Raw genomic sequence first — 20,009 nt, 5'->3', positions numbered from 1 at the left:
GTCTCGCAGGTTAAAACAAAGCTCCGGCACTCCGGAGCAGAGCGTGCAGCCGCACAGCAATACATGGAGCTCCACGCTCCGCTCCGGAGTGCCGGTACCAGAGCTTGGTTTTAACATGCGAGACTCGGCCATATCTCACTGTAGTGTGACTCCAGCCATAGACATTTAAATGCAAGTTCCCCTGAAACAACATTTACACTTGACCTTTTATTTTTTACAATAGAATTAAAGTGTAATTGTTGCTTCATGACAACTTACAGCAGCATGCCTGTGTCTACCTCTACCTCCTTCCACTACCCTTCCTTTTTCCATAGAACATAATGAGCACTCATCATCTTCTATTTCATTAATGGGAAAATGCATGCAGATTTTATCCCCCAATTAAATGTGTAAAATAATTCTGAAAGGAGATAGAAGCAAATTTCTGCTATAGGATACACTAAAAAGTTGATATTTTTCATGAACACTAATGAATCATGAAATAAAAATGTAAACTATTTATATACACATGGGCTGCATATTGGATGCATAGACATAGCATCAGACTTCTAGACCCCAATGCAAAATCTGCAAAAGGACCCTCAGTTATCACAAATGATTTACAGTGCTGATTATATATCTGGAAGAAGGGTCTTTTGGACTTTGTTGGCTCTTAAGGTCAGATTGCACCTAAATTTTCTATGAGCCCCTAAAGTTACATCCCTACAGATGCTACAGAAGCTGTGTAACTAAGGTGCAATGACTACAAATAAAATATAATACAAAGCGCACTCACTCTCTTTATGTACAAGTGTAGCAATCCTGATCTTGACCTGTATGGGGCGCTATTGTATGAACGATTGGGACAGCAGTCATTAATTTAAGGACAATTGCATCTGTAGTTGAGAAGCCTAATAAAAATTGTCAGGAGATCTTAGCTGTTGTTTTACTCTAATATCATAGTATTGAATAAGTCTGCAAGTAAATATCTCTTTTTTTTGTCTTAACATATTAAAAAATATATAAAATGGTCTTAAGACTTGAAGTCATTTTGTTACCAAGAGGGATTTACACTGAAATAGGGCTTACTCACATCAGCTTTCTGTCATATTTAAAGTATAAAAAAAGTATAAAAAAACAGAACTGCCTATGTATCATTTAGAAGAAATGTGCCAATAAGGTCAAATGTGTAACAGATATAAGCAAATATGTTACAAAGCATTAAAAAAAATGGGATGAAAAATAGGGAAAGCATAAAATGGACTGTACATGTTTTCAGTGAATCTAATTTTCTTTTGCTTACACGCCGGCAATGAACATAAAATAAAAAGCATTATACATAAATATAAAAATATGTAGCAATGTTCCAATATTTCAAAATCTGCTTTTTGATAAAAAACTAATAGCAGGGTTTTTGATTCATAAAATGATAATTATTGGAGACAGGTGCACTTTCAACCCAACAAATTATACTTACGCGAAAACAGGAATGGAAATAGCCTGGAGGAAAAGCCACTGAGTGCAATAATGTAGATAAAGCCTTATAAACCACATCAAGGCCATCATGAGCATAATTGACCAGAAATCATGTGATCGCCACTGCCCCATGTCCAGCTCAGAAAACACAGCCCATATTACAAATGTTGCATGCTTTGCCATTTTCCGATATATGTGTATTTCCTTTGCTGGTTGGCTTAAAAAGCAAAAATAAAGAAATGGTTAGACGATACATTGAATATGATTTTCTAAAGTTATATTGGCATGATAAGGCTGATAATAGTAATGTTTTTTTTGCCTCAATGCTCTATATAAACTATGACTTACTTTTTTTATAAAAATTAAATGGTCACCCAGATTTGTAATTGATACTGTCCATTGAAAATGAGTATTTATGCAGAAATTCATACATGATGCAGAAGATTAATCCCGCATGTATGGAATGTAAATCATATTGCATGTTCTTAATACTATCATGCTTGGGTTCTTTTTTTAATTTTTCATTCAATTAAAATTAGATATATTCATTTTATTTTAGAATTGAGAGTCCTCAGTGGTTGATGCCTTTTGATGGCTAACTGAAATGATGGTAACACATCGCAAGCTTTCGAGACTACTCAGGTCTCTTCATCATTCACTTATAAGTCACCATTAATTTCATAGCACTTTACAGATATTATCATCACTGTCTCCATTTAGAGCTCACAATCTAGATTCCCTATCAGTATGTCTTTGGAGTGTGGGAGGAAACTGGAGAACCCGGAGGAAACCCACGCAAACATGTGGAGAACATACAAATCCCCGCAGAACCCAGAGGAAACCCATGCAGGGGAGAATATACAGAGGAAACTTCAGAGCTGCAATGCTACTGTGCTAACCTCTCTGAGTTTGGCCCGATCTTTTATGTATTTACATCTGCATATTCAGGAAGTGTAAAAGAAACAGAGTTTCATTAAAATTTTAGGCTTTATGTACACAAAAATATACAAAAATAGTAACATAGCCCACTCTACACAATTGCATCTCTCAAGTTCCAAGTGGCATTTGCTCAGCAAGACCTAAATATGAAAAATTCAGAATGAGTTGCTTGTGTGTGTATGTCTCCAGTATGTCAGCAACCTTTGGAAGTCCTACTTCCCTTTTAGCAGATGCTTCCCTTTAGACCTCATTCAGACATGATTTTTATCGAACATAAAAACATGGATTGTTGTTCATCATTGTTTTGTATCTGAGTTTCATCAGTGTTTCATTTTTTACCATCATTGTTTTATCAGTAATTTTCACTAATAAAAAAATACATGAATTACTAAGATTGTCTTCTATATTACAAAGTTAGGGCTCACTCACACGAGTGTATAACATGGCCGAGTGCTATGTGATGTTTTATCGGATAGCACTCTAACCAGTGTTATTCTAAGGGGCAGCTCGGAGCTGGAATTATTTTCTCATGCTGATTCGGCATGAGAGAATAATCACAGCATGCTGCGGGTGCATCCGAGAATCAGAATGCACTCATCCATACAAGTCTACGGGTGGATGTTAAACAACAGACTTCTCTTGGATGTAATTTGAGTGCAGTGCAATTTCCACGGACACCTTAAATAGAGGGGGTGGAGAAATTACTTTCTCCACCCCCTCTACACTTGTGCTGTGATCCTCTCATGCGAGAGAATCAGAGCACAGTGCACTGACAGTCAGTTCAAACTCTGTCATTTGCATAGTCTGTCCGCATGAGACAAGATATGCTCGTATGACTCTGGCCACAATCACAGACAGCAAACTGACTGTACACTGATGTCATCTGTGTGCTGTCTGTGATTGTCATGGTCCCCTAGACTTGTATAGTTAATTTTGAATTGTGACTTGGATCAAAAACGGTGATGTCGACATTATTTTTGTGGACCACTTGGACACCAATAAACCATGGACGTGTAAATGGCCCCATAGATTATAATAGGTTTGAGTTCTTTATGTGAAAACCACAGATAGAACATGTATGTGGCACACAGATGCCTGATTGAAGACTTACTCGGCATTCAACTGCATTAGCTGTGCCACTTGCTTGTGCAGCTTCTCTTTTAAAAACATTTAAGTAGCCGCAATACAATCTCTCTAATTAAAAACAAGTATAGTGTTTTATTTTCTCTCTTTTTCTTTCAGCTAATTGTAAATCTCTCAAATTGAGCTTCAGACCCTTTAAATTTCCGCACATAAAACTTTGTTCCAGATTTACGTAAGAATTACATTTGCTCCATTTTATGAGTTTCTTTTCCAGTACAATGTAACTAATTATCTAGGATCGATTATTTTTGTGAAATTGACTGGCACAGGGAGAACGTTTACTCCACAATAATGAATTATTTTCAAAAGCTAGCCAACTTTATTATCATACTACACATTGCAAAATAGGTACAGAACAGTACAACACAACATAAACACCTAGGCCATCTGCCCACTGAATACCATCCAGAACCTTAATATGCCATCCAAGGTTCAGATTTTTCACACCAGCCTGTGTGACTTTCTTATTTTCCTCTGACAAGATTGAGAGGAAAATTTTGACTTTGTAAATTCCATCTTGTAAAGGTGCCATTGAGTAAATCTCAAGCTGCAGAAAGGTACACACTGATTGGAATACATCAAGTGCTCTATTTCCAACACCCAAAATGCTCCATGGACAATGCTACCCGGTGTGCATCTTGTGAGATATATGCATGCCTTGAACAGCCGTTTGAGGGTGAATATATCTGCGCTCGATGTCAGCATGTTACATGTTTGGAAGCCCAGATAAGGGATCAAATGTGCAGCTTGCAACACTCAAGAGCATTGCAAACCTGGAGAGGTGTTTAGCATTCACTGAGTTTGTACTGTCTGGGGTCAGTAGTAGGTAGGAGGGTGGAGGTGGGGAATATCAGGACACAGAAGTAGGTAGCTGGATAACAGTTAGAAGAAGGAGTAGAAGGAAAAGTATCAGGGAGCCCAGTCCTGATCTAGTACAAGCTAGTAAATATGCCTGTTTGGCTGATATTAGGATTGCAAGCCGAGGACTGGAATCACTACAGTAAGACATTGCTCCTAGCAAACTGTAAAACGACTGCTTTAGGAAGGAGGGAAATAAGAGAGCAGCAAAGGCAAGACAGATGTTGGTGGCAGAGGACTCTATAATTAGGCAGACAGACAGGGTCCCCTGCTGCCAAGACAGTAAATGCCGAACAGTGTGTTCTCTCTCAGGTACTCGGGGTCGACATTTCATTAGGTAGACAGATTGTTGGGTTGGGCTGCGGAAAACCCAGCGATCATAGTACACATCGGTACCAATGACAAAGTTAGAGGGAGGTGGAAGGTCCTTTGAAAATGTTTACAGGGAACAAGGAGAGAAGCTGAAGGCCAGGAACTCTAAGGTGGTGTTTTCAGATATGCTGCCGCTACCACAAGCATCACTAGAAAGACAGCAAGAACTTGGGTAGATAAAGAAGTGCCTTAGAAATTGGTGCATGAAGAAAGAGTTTGGGCTTATGTAGTACTGGGCTGACTTCTCTGTCGGCTATAAGCTCTATGGGAGGGATGGGCTGAACCACAATGGGAAGGGTGTAGCTGTGCTTGGGGAAAAAATGGTCAGACTTATGGAGGAGCTTTTAAACTAGGATCTAGGAGAGGGGGGCTAGTTGTGCAAATAAGTGACTAGACAGAGTAGACAAAGAGAGTGAGACAGTAGAGGACAATGAGGATTTGGGAGGGCTGGGATATGCAAGGAAAGTAAGGAGCTGAGTAGGCGTAACAAATGTTCTAATAGTATTAAATGTCTGCTGGAAAATGCAAGAAATCTCACAAACAAATCTAATGTACTTGAGACTCTTAAGGTACTGTCACACTTAGCGATATCGCTAGCAATATCGCTATAACTTGTGACGTTATAGCGATATTGCTAGCGATATCGCTGTGTCTGATACATACCTCCGACCCACTCCCCAGCTGGTTAACGCTGATCGCGCGAGAACGTCCAGGACTAGTGTTGAGCATTCCGATACCGCAAGTATCGGGTATCGGCCGATACTTGCTGTATCGGAATTCCGATACCGACTTCCGATATTTTTTCAATATCGGAAGTCGTCATCGGAATCGGAAGTTCAGTTGATTGACAGCCTGACGTCATCATGATGCGCGGTGTGTGCGCATCATGATGTGCCGTCATTTCGGGCCTTCCGGGGGTCTCTGCCGGCCTGCCGGGGGCTGTGCCGGCCTGCCGGGGGGCTGTGTGGACTGCCCGGGGTCTGTACCGGCCTGCCGGGGGGCTGTGCCGGCCTGCCGGTGGTCTGTGCACCCTGTGGGGGTCTGTACCGGCCTGCCGGGGGGCTGTGCCGGCCTGCCGGTGGTCTGTGCACCCTGTGGGGGTCTGTACCGGCCTGCCGGGGGGCTGTGCCGGCCTGCCGGGGGGCTGTGCTGATGTCCGGGGGTCTGTGCAAGCATCGTCTGATGGGACTACAAGTCCCATCTGGCGATGCCTGCTACCATGACAGTGATTGACACATTAGCCAATGATGGGACAGTAGTAGTCCCATCATCCGGCTAATGTGTTAAATGTTAAAAAAAAAAAAAAAAAAAAATACTACATACATACTACATGCATGCTACATAAATACTACATGCTACATACATACTACATACATACTACATACATACTACATACATACCACATATATACTACATACATACTACATACATAACACATATATACTACATACATACTACATACATAACACATATATACTACATACATACTACATACATACTACATACATACTACATATATACTACATGCATGCTACATACATACTACATGCTACATACATACTACATACATACTACATGCATGCTACATACATACTACATGCTACATACATACTACATATATACTATATGCATGCTACATACATACTACATGCTACATACATACTACATATATACTACATACATACTACATGCATGCTACATACATACTACATGCTACATACATACTACATATATACTACATGCATGCTACATACATACTACATGCTACATACATACTACATATATACTACATACATACTACATACATACTACATGCATGCTACATACATACTACATGCTACATACATACTACATATATACTACATGCATGCTACATACATACTACATGCTACATACATACTACATATATACTACATACATACTACATACATACTACATACATACTACATATATACTACATGCATGCTACATACATACTACATGCTACATACATACTACATATATACTACATGCATGCTACATACATACTGCATGCTACATGCATGCTACATACATACTACATACATACTACATGCTACATACATACCACATATATACTACATACATACTACATACAATACATTCATACAATACATACATAGACATACAGTACATATAACATAGAGTAACATACTTACCAATACTTGTCACAATGTTCCCCGAAGCCATTGTCTTTTACGGAATAAATATTAACATAACAAACCACAAAAATACTCACCCACGATCCGAAGCAGTCCACGAGTGTGTCCCACGACGATCTTGGGTAGAGAACTGCAGCATCAGCTGTTGCTGCCGTTCTCTACGGGCTGCAGGAATCCAATGACGGAAGGTAGGTATCCTTCCGCACTGTATTCCTCCGCCACTTAAAAAAAAAAAAGTCCCTAGTCTCACTTTATGCCATTGCTGCGTGGGAAATTCCCACACAGCAATGGCATAAAGTGAGACTAGGGACTTTTTTTTTTTTTAAGTGGCGGAGGAATACAGTGCGGAAGGATACCTACCTTCCGTCATTGGATTCCTGCAGCCCGTAGAGAACGGCAGCAACAGCTGATGCTGCAGTTCTCTAACCAAGATCGTCGTGGGACACACTCGTGGACTGCTTCGGATCGTGGGTGAGTATTTTTGTGGTTTGTTATGTTAATATTTATTCCGTAAAAGACAATGGCTTCGGGGAACAATGTGACAAGTATTGGTAAGTATGTTACTCTATGTTATATGTACTGTATGTCTATGTATGTATTGTATGAATGTATTGTATGTAGTATGTATGTAGTATATATGTGGTATGTATGTAGCATGTAGTATGTATGTAGTATGTATGTAGCATGCATGTAGCATGCAGTATGTATGTAGCATGCATGTAGTATATATGTAGTATGTATGTAGCATGTAGTATGTATGTAGCATGCATGTAGTATATATGTAGTATGTATGTAGTATGTATGTAGCATGCATGTAGTATATATGTAGTATGTATGTAGCATATATGTAGTATGTATGTAGCATGTAGTATATATGTAGTATGCATGTTTCATGCATGTAGTATGTATGTTGCATGTAGTATGTATGTAGTATGTATGTTGCATGTAGTATATATGTAGTATGAATGTAGCATGTATGTAGTATGTAGTATGAATGTAGCATGTATGTAGTATGCATGTTGTATGTATGTAGCATGTAATATTTTTTTTTTTTTTTTTTTTACATTCAACACATTAGCCGGATGATGGGACTACTACTTTCCCATCATTGGCTAATGTGTCAATCACTGTCATGGTAGCAGGCATCGCCCGATGGGACTTGTAGTCCCATCGGACGATGCCTGCACAGACCCCCGAAGCCTGCACAGCCCCCCGGCAGGCCGGCACAGCCCCCCGGAGCCTGCACAGCCCCCCGGCAGGCCGGCACAGCCCCCCGGCTGGCCGGCACAGCCCACCGGAGCCTGCACAGCCCCCCTGGCAGGCCGGCACAGCCCCCCGGCAGGCCGGCACAGACCACCGGAGCCTGCACAGACCCCCTGGCAGGCCGGCACAGCCCCCCGAAAGGCCCGTACAGACCCCAGAGAGGCTGTACAAGGGAAAAACAGGATTTTTCTTATTCCGATACCGGAAGTCCCATAGACTTGAATGGGACTTCCGGTATCGGAATCGGCGATACCGATACTTTTTTTTAAGATCGGCCGATCCATTCCGATCCGATACTTTGAAGTATCGGACGGTATCGCTCAACTCTATCCAGGACTGTTTCTCGTCGACAGCTTCCTGCGGCGCTTCCTGTGGAGAGACGAGCGACGAGCGTGGAGCTGGGCGGGAGGACTCAGGATCGCCTAGTGTGACAGGTAAGTAGCGACCCCTGTCCCCAACGATGTCGCTGGTGAGATCTGCCTGTGTGGCAGCTCACTAGCGACCACTTAGCGATGCACCAGCGATCCTGACCGCGTCATATCGCTGGTCGGGATCACTGGTAGATCGCTAAGTGTGACAGTACCTTTACGTTGGTCACAGAATACGATGTGGTGGGCATTATGGAAATCTGGCTGGATGACAGCCATGACTGGTTGACAAACGTAGAGGGTTACTCTACATTTAGAAAGGAAAGGAAAGACAAAAAAGGTGGAGGGTGTGTATTTTCATAAAATTCAACTTAAAAACTGTGTGATAAAGTTCCAACAAACAAAGATCAATTCGGCACAGCTGCAACCACCTTACCTTGGCAACATGCCAGAGGGTACAATTCACACACCTAAAATAAACGTTGCCAACCCAAAAGAATGGGTGCTCAATCCTTACGAAATGGACATGAACTTGTTGTGTGAAAATAGAAAAAAGAGAATGGCACTCACCGTTCTGATGTGATAGTTTTATTGAAGGATAAAAAGCTTAGGCTCGGGAGTAATGCACAAGCTGTGGACAACGGCTGTTTCATGCTCCTGCGCTTCAATGGGTCCTAAGCCTATGCTTTTTATCCTTCAATAAAACTATCACATCAGAACGGTGAGTGTCATCCTCTTTTTTCTATTTTTACACAACTTAAAAACTGTGCATAATAATGACATTGAGGGAGCTGCGACAATATAAAATCATTATGGGTAAATGTACATGGGATGACAATAATGGAAAGCTGCAAATTGGATATTGCTGCAAGCCTCTTAACACAGCTAAACAGGTAGAGGATGAAATGCTGCAACAAATTAAAAAGGCAGCATATAATATTAAGGTCCTTTTTAGGGGGATTTTAACTATCCAGAATTTAATATGACATATAATCTTCTGGTTGTGCTAAAAGCTGCAAGTTCTTATCAACAGTTGAATTACAGACAATTACCTCTCTCAGCTGGCAGATGAACAAATCAGGGGGTATAATGGATCTGGTTCTGTCAAATAGACCAGATATAATTTCAGATCTGCATGTCAGGGAGCATTTGGGAAGCAGTGGCCAGAATTTGGTAAGTTTCAATATAATTTTCAATCAGACATTCAAATGGGAAAATGCAAAAATCTTGAACTTTAGGAAAGCTGATTTCAACAAATTATGGGAAGAGGTTAATTGAGAAGACTGGGACCAAGTCATGGTAATTAGGGATACTGAACATAAATGGGGCATGTTTAAGAAAATACTAGTAGTATCCTATAGAAAATTAATACCCTCTGGTAATAAAATGTCAAGGAATAAAAAGAAACCATTATGGATAAATAAGACAGTGCAAAGTTTAATGAAACAAAAACAAAGGACATTCAAAATCCTCAAGGCTGAGAATACAAAATAGTATTTCACGAGTATAAAGATCTAAATAAGAAATGTAAAATAGAAATCAAGCTAACAAGGATATTAAAAGAGAAACAAATAGCCAGAGACATTAACATGAATCCCAAAATTTGTTATAAATACAGTTGAATCTAGAAGTTTATATACTCTATATAAAAAGACACATATGCATTTTTTTCTCAATATCTGAAATGATTTAAGAATAAACCTTTCCTGTTATTAGGTCAGTTAGGATTAGCATAATTATTAATATTTGCCAAATTCCAGAATAATGAGAGAGAGAGAGAATTACTTACTGCAAAGTGGAAAGTTTACATACACTAAGATTTCTATGCCTTTAAACAATTTTGAACTGCCCATATGATGATGTCATGTGTTTGGAAGCGTCTTTGGAAGTTTTTTTGGCAACATCTGAGTTAGAGACATACCTGTTGATGTATTTTAATGCACACCTGAAATACACTGCTTCTTTGTGTAGCATCATGGGAAAGTCTAAAAAAATCAGCCAAGTTTCAGGAAGAGAATTGTGAACTTGCACAAGTCTGGCTCATCCTTGGGCACAATTTCAATGTGCCTGAAGGTGCCTTGTTCATCTGTACAAACAATTATATGCAAATACAAACAAGATGCGAATATCCAGCCATCATACTGCCCAGGAAGGAGATGGGTTCTGTGTACCTGAGATGAACGTGCTTTGGTCCGACATTTGCATATCAACCCAAGGACAAAAGCAAAAGACTTTGTGAAGATGATGGCGGAAGATGGTAAGATTGTGTCACTATGCACAGTGAAACCAGTACTGCATCAACATGGGCTGAAAGGTCACTGCCTAACAGAAGCTATCACTCAAAAAGAAACATAAAAAGCCAGATTAATGTTTGCTAATGCATGCAGGAACAAAAACCTTAATTTTTGGAGACATGTCATGTGGTCTGATGAAACTAAAATTGAACTTTTAGGGCATAATGACCATAGTTACATTTGGAGAAAAAAAAGGAGAATCTTTGAATCCTAAGAACACCATCCCAACTGTGAAACACAGGGATGGCAGCATCAATGCTGTGGGGTTGTTTTGCTGCAGGATGAACTGAAGCACTTCACAAAATAGATGGCATAATAAGAAAAGAAGATTATTTGGCAGAAGCAACATTTCAAGACATTAGCTACTACATTAAAGCTTTGGTGAAAATGGGTCTTCCAAATGGACCATGACTCAAAGCATACTGCAAAAATGGTCAGGAGAAATTGCACAACAAATTTGTGAAGCAATTTCTCTTGTTACCCTTATGAAAATGCAAAATTTGGAGCTTAAACAGATTTATCTGGGAAAAATGTGATTTCTTTTATTTTCACAGCTTAACATTATAAACTTCTGTGAAGCACCTGGGGGTTCAAGGTGCTCAATACACATCTAAATAAGTTCCCTAAAGAGTCTAGTTTCCAAAATGGTATCACATGTTGGGTGGTTTCAACTGTTAAGTCACATCAGGGGCTCTCTAAACGTGACATCTTATATTCAAAAAGTTAAATGGCGCTCCTTCTCTTCTGACCGCTACCGCGTGCCCAAACAGTAGATTTCCCCTATATATGGGGTATCAGGATGCTCAGGAGAAATTGCGCAACAAAATCTATGGTCCATTTTCTCCTGTTACCCTTGTGAAAGTAAAAAAAAATAGGGCTAAAGTAAAATTTTTGTGAAAGTAAAGTAAATGTTTATTTTTTTATTCAAATTCAACAAATTCCTGTGAAGAGCCTGAAGGGTTAATTAACTTCTTGAATGTGGTTTTAAGTACCTTGAGGGGTGCAGTTTTTAGAATGTTAGCATTTTTGGGTATTTTCTGTCATATAGGCCCCTCAAAATCACTTCAATATGAGGTGGTGCCTAAAAAAATAGTTATGCAAATTTTGTTGTAAAAATGAGAAATTGCTGGTCAAATTTTAACCATTATAACTTCCTAACAAAAAGAAATGATGTTTCCAAAATTGTCCTGATGTAAAGTAGACTTGTGGGAAATGTTATTTATTAACTATTTTGTGCAATATGGTTCTCTGATTTAAGGGCATAAAAATTAAAAGTTTGAAAAATGCAAAATTTTCAAAATTTTTGCCATATTTCCATTTTTTTGACAAATAAACACAAGTCATATCAAAGAAATGTTACCACTATCATAAAGTGCAATATGTCATGAGAACACATTCTCAGAATCACTGGGATCTGTTGAAGGGTTTTAGAGTTATGACCTCATAAATTGACAGTGGTCAGAATTGTAAAAAGTGGCTGTCAGGAACACCGCACTGCACCTGCTTACTGAGCCAGTATGCATGTCCTGAGTACAAAACTGTGCACAAAGATACCTGTGGAATAGGGCAGCAGTGGTGACGATGCATGCTCCAGGCTTACAGGACCTGCAACATGTGACTGCTGAGGGTGTGGTCTAAACTCCAGGGAGCTAGGAGCTGAGGAAAACTCCTAGAAAGGTAACTACAGGACAATGTTACCAAGGGGCATAGACAGAGACAGAAACCAGATCAAGCCAGGGTCAAAGCACAAGATAGCACGACAGTACCAAAGAGTTAGGCAGAATGGATAGTCAGAATGTAGCAATAGATCAGAAAACCAGAACGGGCAATAGGCGGTACAATAGGGACAAACTGTAAAGGAGTAACGATAGCCAAGCCAGGAGGTCAGAACCAGAAAAGACAATAATACCAAAACGAGAGACAGAGTACAGAGTGAGGAGACAGACCTGGTCATACACAGGAAGCAAACAAGCAATGCAGTGCACACGCACACCAGGGGGGTCAGACACACAATCAGAACAACAGTATAGCTGACAGAGAACCCTGGTAAAGAGTGAGTATAATACCCCTCCCAGATCCAGAAAGAGGCCACATACATTTAACCCTGTGAGTGCAGGGCAAGAACACTGTCCAAACCATGACAGTGGCCTGGTCAGGAAGGTGAAAACAGGCTTCGGAATGAAGGAGTTAAACCAGGTGCTGGTACTTTTGGCAGTTTGGCCAGGTGCCAAGTCCTGCTGGAGAATGAAATTTCCATCTTCAATAAGCTTGTGAGCAGAGGAAAGCATGAAGTACTCTAAAATCTCCTGGTAGACCGCTGCGCTGCCTTTGGTCTTGATAAAACACAGTGGACCTATACCAGCAGATGACATGGCTCCTCAAACCATCACTGATTGTGGAAACTTCACACTAGACCTCAAGCCACTTGGATTGTGTGCCTCCTCACACTTCCTCCAGACTCTGGGACCTTGATTTCCAAATAAATGCAAATTTTACTTTCATCTGAAAGCAACACCTTGGACCACTGAGCAACAGTCCAGTTTTTTTTTTCTCCTTGACCCAGGTAAGACACTTCGGGTGTAGTTTATTGGTTATGAGTGGCTTGGCTCAAGGAATGTGACACTTGTAGCCCATGTCCTGGATACGTATATGTGTGATGGCTCATGAAGTAATGACTCCAGTATCAGTCTACTCCTTGTGAATCTTACTCAAATTTTTAAATGGTCTTTTCTTAACAATCCGTTAAGACTGCGGTTATCCCAGTTACTTGTGCCCCTTTTTCTACCACACTTTTTCCTTTCACTCAACTTTCCGTTAATATGCTTGGATATAGCACTCTGTGAACATCCAGCTTCTTTAGCAATGATCTTTTGTGGCTTACACTCCTTTTGGAGTGTGTAAATTGGTAAATTGGCAATTGTAAGTACACAGTGCTATATAATATAATGATTACAATATCTTAAGAGGATAAAAATTTGATGGCAGTGCTTCTTTAAAGAATTATTGCCATGCAAGACATTTATTTTCTGTTAAAAGGACATAATATGCCATAAATATCTGATAAGTGCTGATTCCACTTCTAGGACGCCCATGTTTCAAGAGACTAGCTGTCCTCTCCTCACTCTTTTGCACTTCAACAAAGAAGAGACCATTCATTGTAGCTGAGATGAGCTGATGCAGTTACAGAGCATTTCACTATATTTTGTGGTAGATCGATTTACTTAGCTGCATCACGGAGGTAGACACAGGTACACTGGTTTATTAAGGGTGCTGCATAAGCCAGTGCAAAGTTAGAAAAAAATAAACAAGGCTTTTATGGCCAAAGAGGAATCAAAACATACAGCACAGTCAATGTTGTTGCGGGGTTCTGACCGTTCAGGGAATTCACATATAAAGGTTTGGCTTCCTAGTCAGGAAGCTCCACTCTCCAGGCCTACTGAACAATGAATTTTTGAGGCCAACTATTTAAACCCCAGACCATACCCTAGGGTGGCGATAAGGTGGACAACCTCCCACCCACTCTTTGGTTGTCCACAAAACACAGCCCTTAAAATGGCCAATTAACCCCTCTCAACACATAGTGTGCGGGAGCAAGCTTCTGGATTTCAAATCAAAGAAGCTAATAGCCTCAGTGAAACATATCTCCCCTCCAGCACTTTGCCAGTGACATTGTCACAACCCATAAAGCTACCTATTATGTTGCTCATACATGGCTACTTCTACTTATTTCCAGAGTAGCCTGCATGAGTCAAGAGACTGTTATTCAGCTAGTAGAGGTGAATCAGTGCTCCTCAGTGTTTCTCTCTAGCATGGAAAATACACATCGGCAGCTACAAAATACAGAACAGTACAGTAAGTCTTTGACAAGAAGGTTAGAAGGTGCAATAGAATGACATAGGTGGCCCTAGGTTTCAGGTTGTGCATCCCTGATAAATAGTTGGTCATTTTCTGATAACACATTCACTTTGTAAAGAGGACTGTTTAAATGACAAAGTGTCTTTATACAAATGTGACAGAGTGATTTGATAATAATCTTGTTGGGCAGTGGGGAATTTAAATTGATTTAAAATAAATCAGCAAAAAACATGGCTGCCATCTACATCTTTTGTGAAACAATCTGCGCTTTTGGGCTGACATAGAAACCATAGGGAAATAGTATGTTTTCTGCTATCTTATTGGAGCAAAGAAAGGTGGATCCAGCAACTGCAGGAAAATGTAGGAAAAAATTACCATATTTTTTGGATTATAAGACACACCTTTATCCTTCCACATTTAAGAGGAAAATGGGGTTGCATCTTGAAATCTGAAGTGATCTTACCTGTGTGCGGTGGGATCAAAGGAGGAAGGGTAGCTGCTTCAGGAGGCCGGCGGCAGCGGCAGAAATTGTACGATGCTGCGGGACCTGGGATTTCATAAGATGTCGGCATCAGTGAGCAGTGTCCCTATTCCCAATGATTTCCCTGTGACCCTGACTCCTCTGCCACCGGGTCCTGGTAAACTACTGTTAAAACTGACTATAAGATGCACCACCATTTTATTTAACCCCTTACTGCCAGCTGACAGAATAGTACATCAGCTGGCAGTATCCCCCACTTTGAGGTGGGCTCCGTCGGTGAGCCCACCTCAAAGCCACGACATGTCAACTGTTTTTAACAGCTGGTATGTGCCTGCAATAGGTGCGAGTGGAATCGCGATCCGCCCGCACCTATTAAGTAGTTAAATGCCGCTGTCAATCTCTGACAGCGGGCATTTAAATGCACTTCCGGATACTGGTCCGGAAGTATGCGCACAGACGACCCCATCACGTGATCTGGGTCATCGCTGCATTGCCATCACAACCAAAGGTCTCCTCGAGACCTCTATGGTTGTTGATGGCAGATCACTATGAGCACCACCCTATGATCGGTGCTCATAGCAAGCCTGTAATTTTCCTGCATAGAGGTGATCTGAGCATCACCTCTATGTAGCAGAGGCGACTGAGCTATGGCAGCTTATAGCCTCCTATGGTGGTTATTGTAGCATGCCAAAAGTAAAAAAATGTTTAAAAAAATAAAAAAACATAAAAGTTCAAATCACCCCCCCTTCGCCACAATCAAAATAAAACAATAAAAAAATCAAACCTACACATATTTGTTTTCGCCTTGTACAGAATTGCCCAATCTATCAATAAAAAAATTATTATCCTGATTGCTAAAAGGCGTAGTGATAAAAAAATCAAAACGCCAGAATTACGTTTTTTTGGTCGCCGCAACATTGCTTTAAAATGCAATAATGGGCAATCAAAAGAACATATGGGCACAAAAGTGGTATCATTAATAAGCCCACACCCAAACCAAGATCACGGAAAATGGAGACGCTACGGGTATCGGAAAGTGTCGCAATTTTTTTTTAAGCAAACTTTGGAATTTTTTTCACCACTTAGATAAAAGGCAACCTAGACATGTTTGGTGTCTTTGAACTCGAAATGACCTGGAGAATCATAATGGAAGGTCAATTTTAGCATTTAGTGAACCTAGCAAAAAAGACAAACAAAAAGCAAGTGTGGGATTGCACTTTTTTGCAATTTCATCGCAATTGGATTTTTTTCCCATTTTGAGTACATGACATGGTAAAACCAATAATGTCGTTCAAAAGTACAACTCATCCCACAAAAAATAAGCCCTCACACGGCCATATTGATGGAAAAATAAAAAGTTATGGCTCTAGAAAGAAGGGGAGCGAAAAACTGAAAAAAGCTCCGGTCATGAAGGGGTTAAAAAATATATTTTTTCCCCCTATTTTCCAACCTTCGTGTTACATCTTATAGTCCACAAAATATGGTATATATGTGTGAATTTATCCCCTTACTGCCATTGGACACAAGAGTAGGTCCAATGGCAGTACCCCTGTTTTGATGAGGGCTCTGGCAGTGAGCCCACATCAAAGCCTGGACATGTCAGCTGTTTTGAACAGCTGACATGTGCTTGCAATAGGCGCAGGTGGAATCGCGATCCACCCACACCTATTAACTAGTTAAATGTCGCTGTCAAAAAATACATGCATCGCTGACCCCGTCACATGATTGGGGGTCAGCGATGCATTGGCATAACAAACAGTGGTCTCACAGAGACTATGGTTGTTGATGCCAGATTGCTAAGAGCGCCACCTGGTGGTCGGCGCTCATAGCAAGCCTGTACTTTTGCTACATATAGGCGATCTGCTCATCGCCTATATGTAGCAGAGCCGATCAAGTTGTGTCAGCTTCTAGCCTCCCATGGAGGCTATTAAAGCATATCAAAATTAAAAATGTTTTAAAAATATGAAAAACGTAAAAAAAAATAAAAGTTTAAATCTCCCCCCTTTCACCTCATTCAAAATAATACAATTAAAAAATCACACATACACATATTAGGTATTGCCACATTCAGAATCGCCCGATCTATCAATAGAAAAAAGAATTAACCTGATCGCTAAACGGCATAGCAGGAAAAAAAATCAAAATGCCAGAATTAAGTTTTTTGGTCTCCGCGACATTGCATTAAACTGTAATAACGGGCGATCAAAAGATCGTATCTGCACATAAATGGTACCATTAAAAGCATCAACTTGGCATGCAAAAAATAAGTCTGCAACCAACCCCAAATCACAAAAAATTGACACGTTACGGGTGTCGGAAAGTGTGGCAATTTTTTTTTTTAGCAAACTTTGGAATTTTCTTTCACCACTTAGATAAAAAAAACCTAGACATGTTTGGTGTCTATAAACTCGTAATGAGCTGGAGAATCATAATAACTGGATAGTTTTAGCATTTAGTGAACCTAGCAAAAAAAGCCAACCAAAAAACATGTGTGAGATTGCACTTTTTTTGCAATTTCTCCTCACTTGGAATTGTTTTCCTGTTTGTTTTTGAGTACACAACTTGCTAAAACCAATAATGTGTTTCAAAAGTACAACTCGTTCAACAAAAAATAAGCCCTCACATGGCCATATTGATAGAAAAATAGAAAAGTTATGGCTCTGGGAAGAAGGGGAGCGAAAAACGAAAACGCAAAACTGAAAAATGCTACGGTCATTAAGGGGTTAAAACATTGCATTTAATCAAACCATTGAAACCCAGAGAACTAAGACCTACATTGCTATAAATTCATAGAACCATTGACTTTTTTCCTTTTATCCTTCATGCTTTTAATGCTCTTTCTTTGGTTTTCAATGGTTTGAATAAATGTGATGTTTTAAATTCACACATATATAATTTTTCCTACATTTTCTTTCATTCGTCTTGTTACTCAGGAACTGGCCTGTTGTCTACTTGCACTGCACCCAAATGTACAGCAATTCTCACATTGGTGAGTTGATGTTGTTCCATATTTCCTCCTCTCTTATTGGAACACCTCTACTTGTAAAGGGAGTAATATCAATAAAATATTTCCTTGCTTATACTTATTGCCTATCCCGGTTTAGTTTATTTTCTAAAACACTGTTTCAGAAGATCAAATAGACTTTATGGTTCTACTCCAGTCACTTTCATCTGAGCCTTAGCTTCATATTTGCTATGTGCTGTCTTGTGGCCCTCAGTCTCTCCTTTTTTCAGTTTCTGTCAGTCACAGTATTAGTGCTGGAAAATGCCAACCTAGTTCTTTAATGCACTGCACACTTTAAATTAAGAAGGAAACTGCACTTAAACGTAATTGCACTGCAGGCAATTAAGCTTCTAAAATGTCACATATTATAAAAGCAGCAACATGTATTTGTTATAACATTTAAGAAGACAAAAAGGCAGCAATATGTCTTGTTGCTTTTATTCCAGCATGTATGAATTAAAACACAGGATTACATATTTTGTGACATTATAAGGGAAGCATAAATCATGTACATAGAGCGAACATCATCACTCTTTGCTGGAGACATCATAGAATTTATAATTGTTAAGCTTGGAGTTAGGTGAGTATTATTGTTGTTTTTTACTTTCTGTTTTTACAGGGTATGAGGGCTTCAATGGAATGGGTGTAAGGTGAGTGAAACTTTGCTTTTTATTTTTAAATAAAAAAGTAAAACAGTGTGTATTTTTATTTCAAATAAAGGACTTTATTCCTGTTGTGTGTTTATTTTCAATCTGACTATATGGTTAGTAATGGATAGGTGTCTTATAGTCATCGCTCCATTAGTAACTTGTGGGATTGATGTCAACGGCCATAAAACAGCTGACATCAACCCTACAAATATGAACCCCACTTATCACCATCACACAGGGCAACTAGGAAGAGCTGGGAAAAGGCCAAAATTGGTGCATCTGATAGATTTGCCTTTTCTGGGGTGGCTGCAGGTGCTATTTTTAGCCTATATGGGCCAATATCCATAGCCCCTTATCAGCCTGAGAATACCAGCCTCCAGCAGTCTGGTTTAACTTGGCTGGTTGTCAATAGTGGGGGAACCCCACGTTGTTTTTTTATATTATTAATTTAAATAACATTAACCAGCCATGATAAAGCTGACACCTGAGTGTGGCAGTCTGCAGCTGTCAGTTGTGCTATGTTGGCTATTAAAAATAGAGATGAACCTAAGCGTTTTGATTAATTTATTTATCTTTAGTTCAGGCACAGGCTAATGAGTGCTACCATCAGCTGGCACCAGCTTTTGCTGTTATCAGCAACAGCAGGCACAGGCTGATGGGGCAGTAGTCCCATCAGCCAAACCCTTTGTCCGGAGGTAAACTTGTTACTTCCGTTCACAGCTGCTAGCTCACACTGTCATCTGACAGTGTGGGAGCCGCAGCGCTCTAATCTGCGGTGATTTAACCGCCAATCAGAGCCAGTGTTTGACGTGGTGTCAGCATGGCAAACAATAGATGTTCGGGCCCCCCATTCATCTGAATGGGGTCCGGGTTCAAGTTCGGGCACTGTTCTTGTACATGAACCAAATTTTTTTTAATTGTTCGGCTGAGCCCACTGGACCCAAACATCCAGGGGTTTGCACATCACTAATGACAATGCAAGGCTTATGTAACTTAAATTTCTTAAATGTGCTAACAGGGCTTTGTTGATTTGACGGAGCAAATTAATTCAGCATGGCAAAACATTCCTCAGACAACCATTAAAAACCTCACTTATAGCTTGCCAAGGTGTGTAAGTGCAGGTATTACCGCATGTGGTGTCAGTATT

The sequence above is a fragment of the Dendrobates tinctorius genome, unplaced genomic scaffold, assembly GCF_039654945.1.
Source record: "Dendrobates tinctorius isolate UK_male_01 unplaced genomic scaffold, ASM3965494v1 ptg000004l, whole genome shotgun sequence".
Lineage (NCBI taxonomy): Eukaryota > Metazoa > Chordata > Amphibia > Anura > Dendrobatidae > Dendrobates > Dendrobates tinctorius.
Note: the sequence above shows the minus strand (reverse complement) of the source record.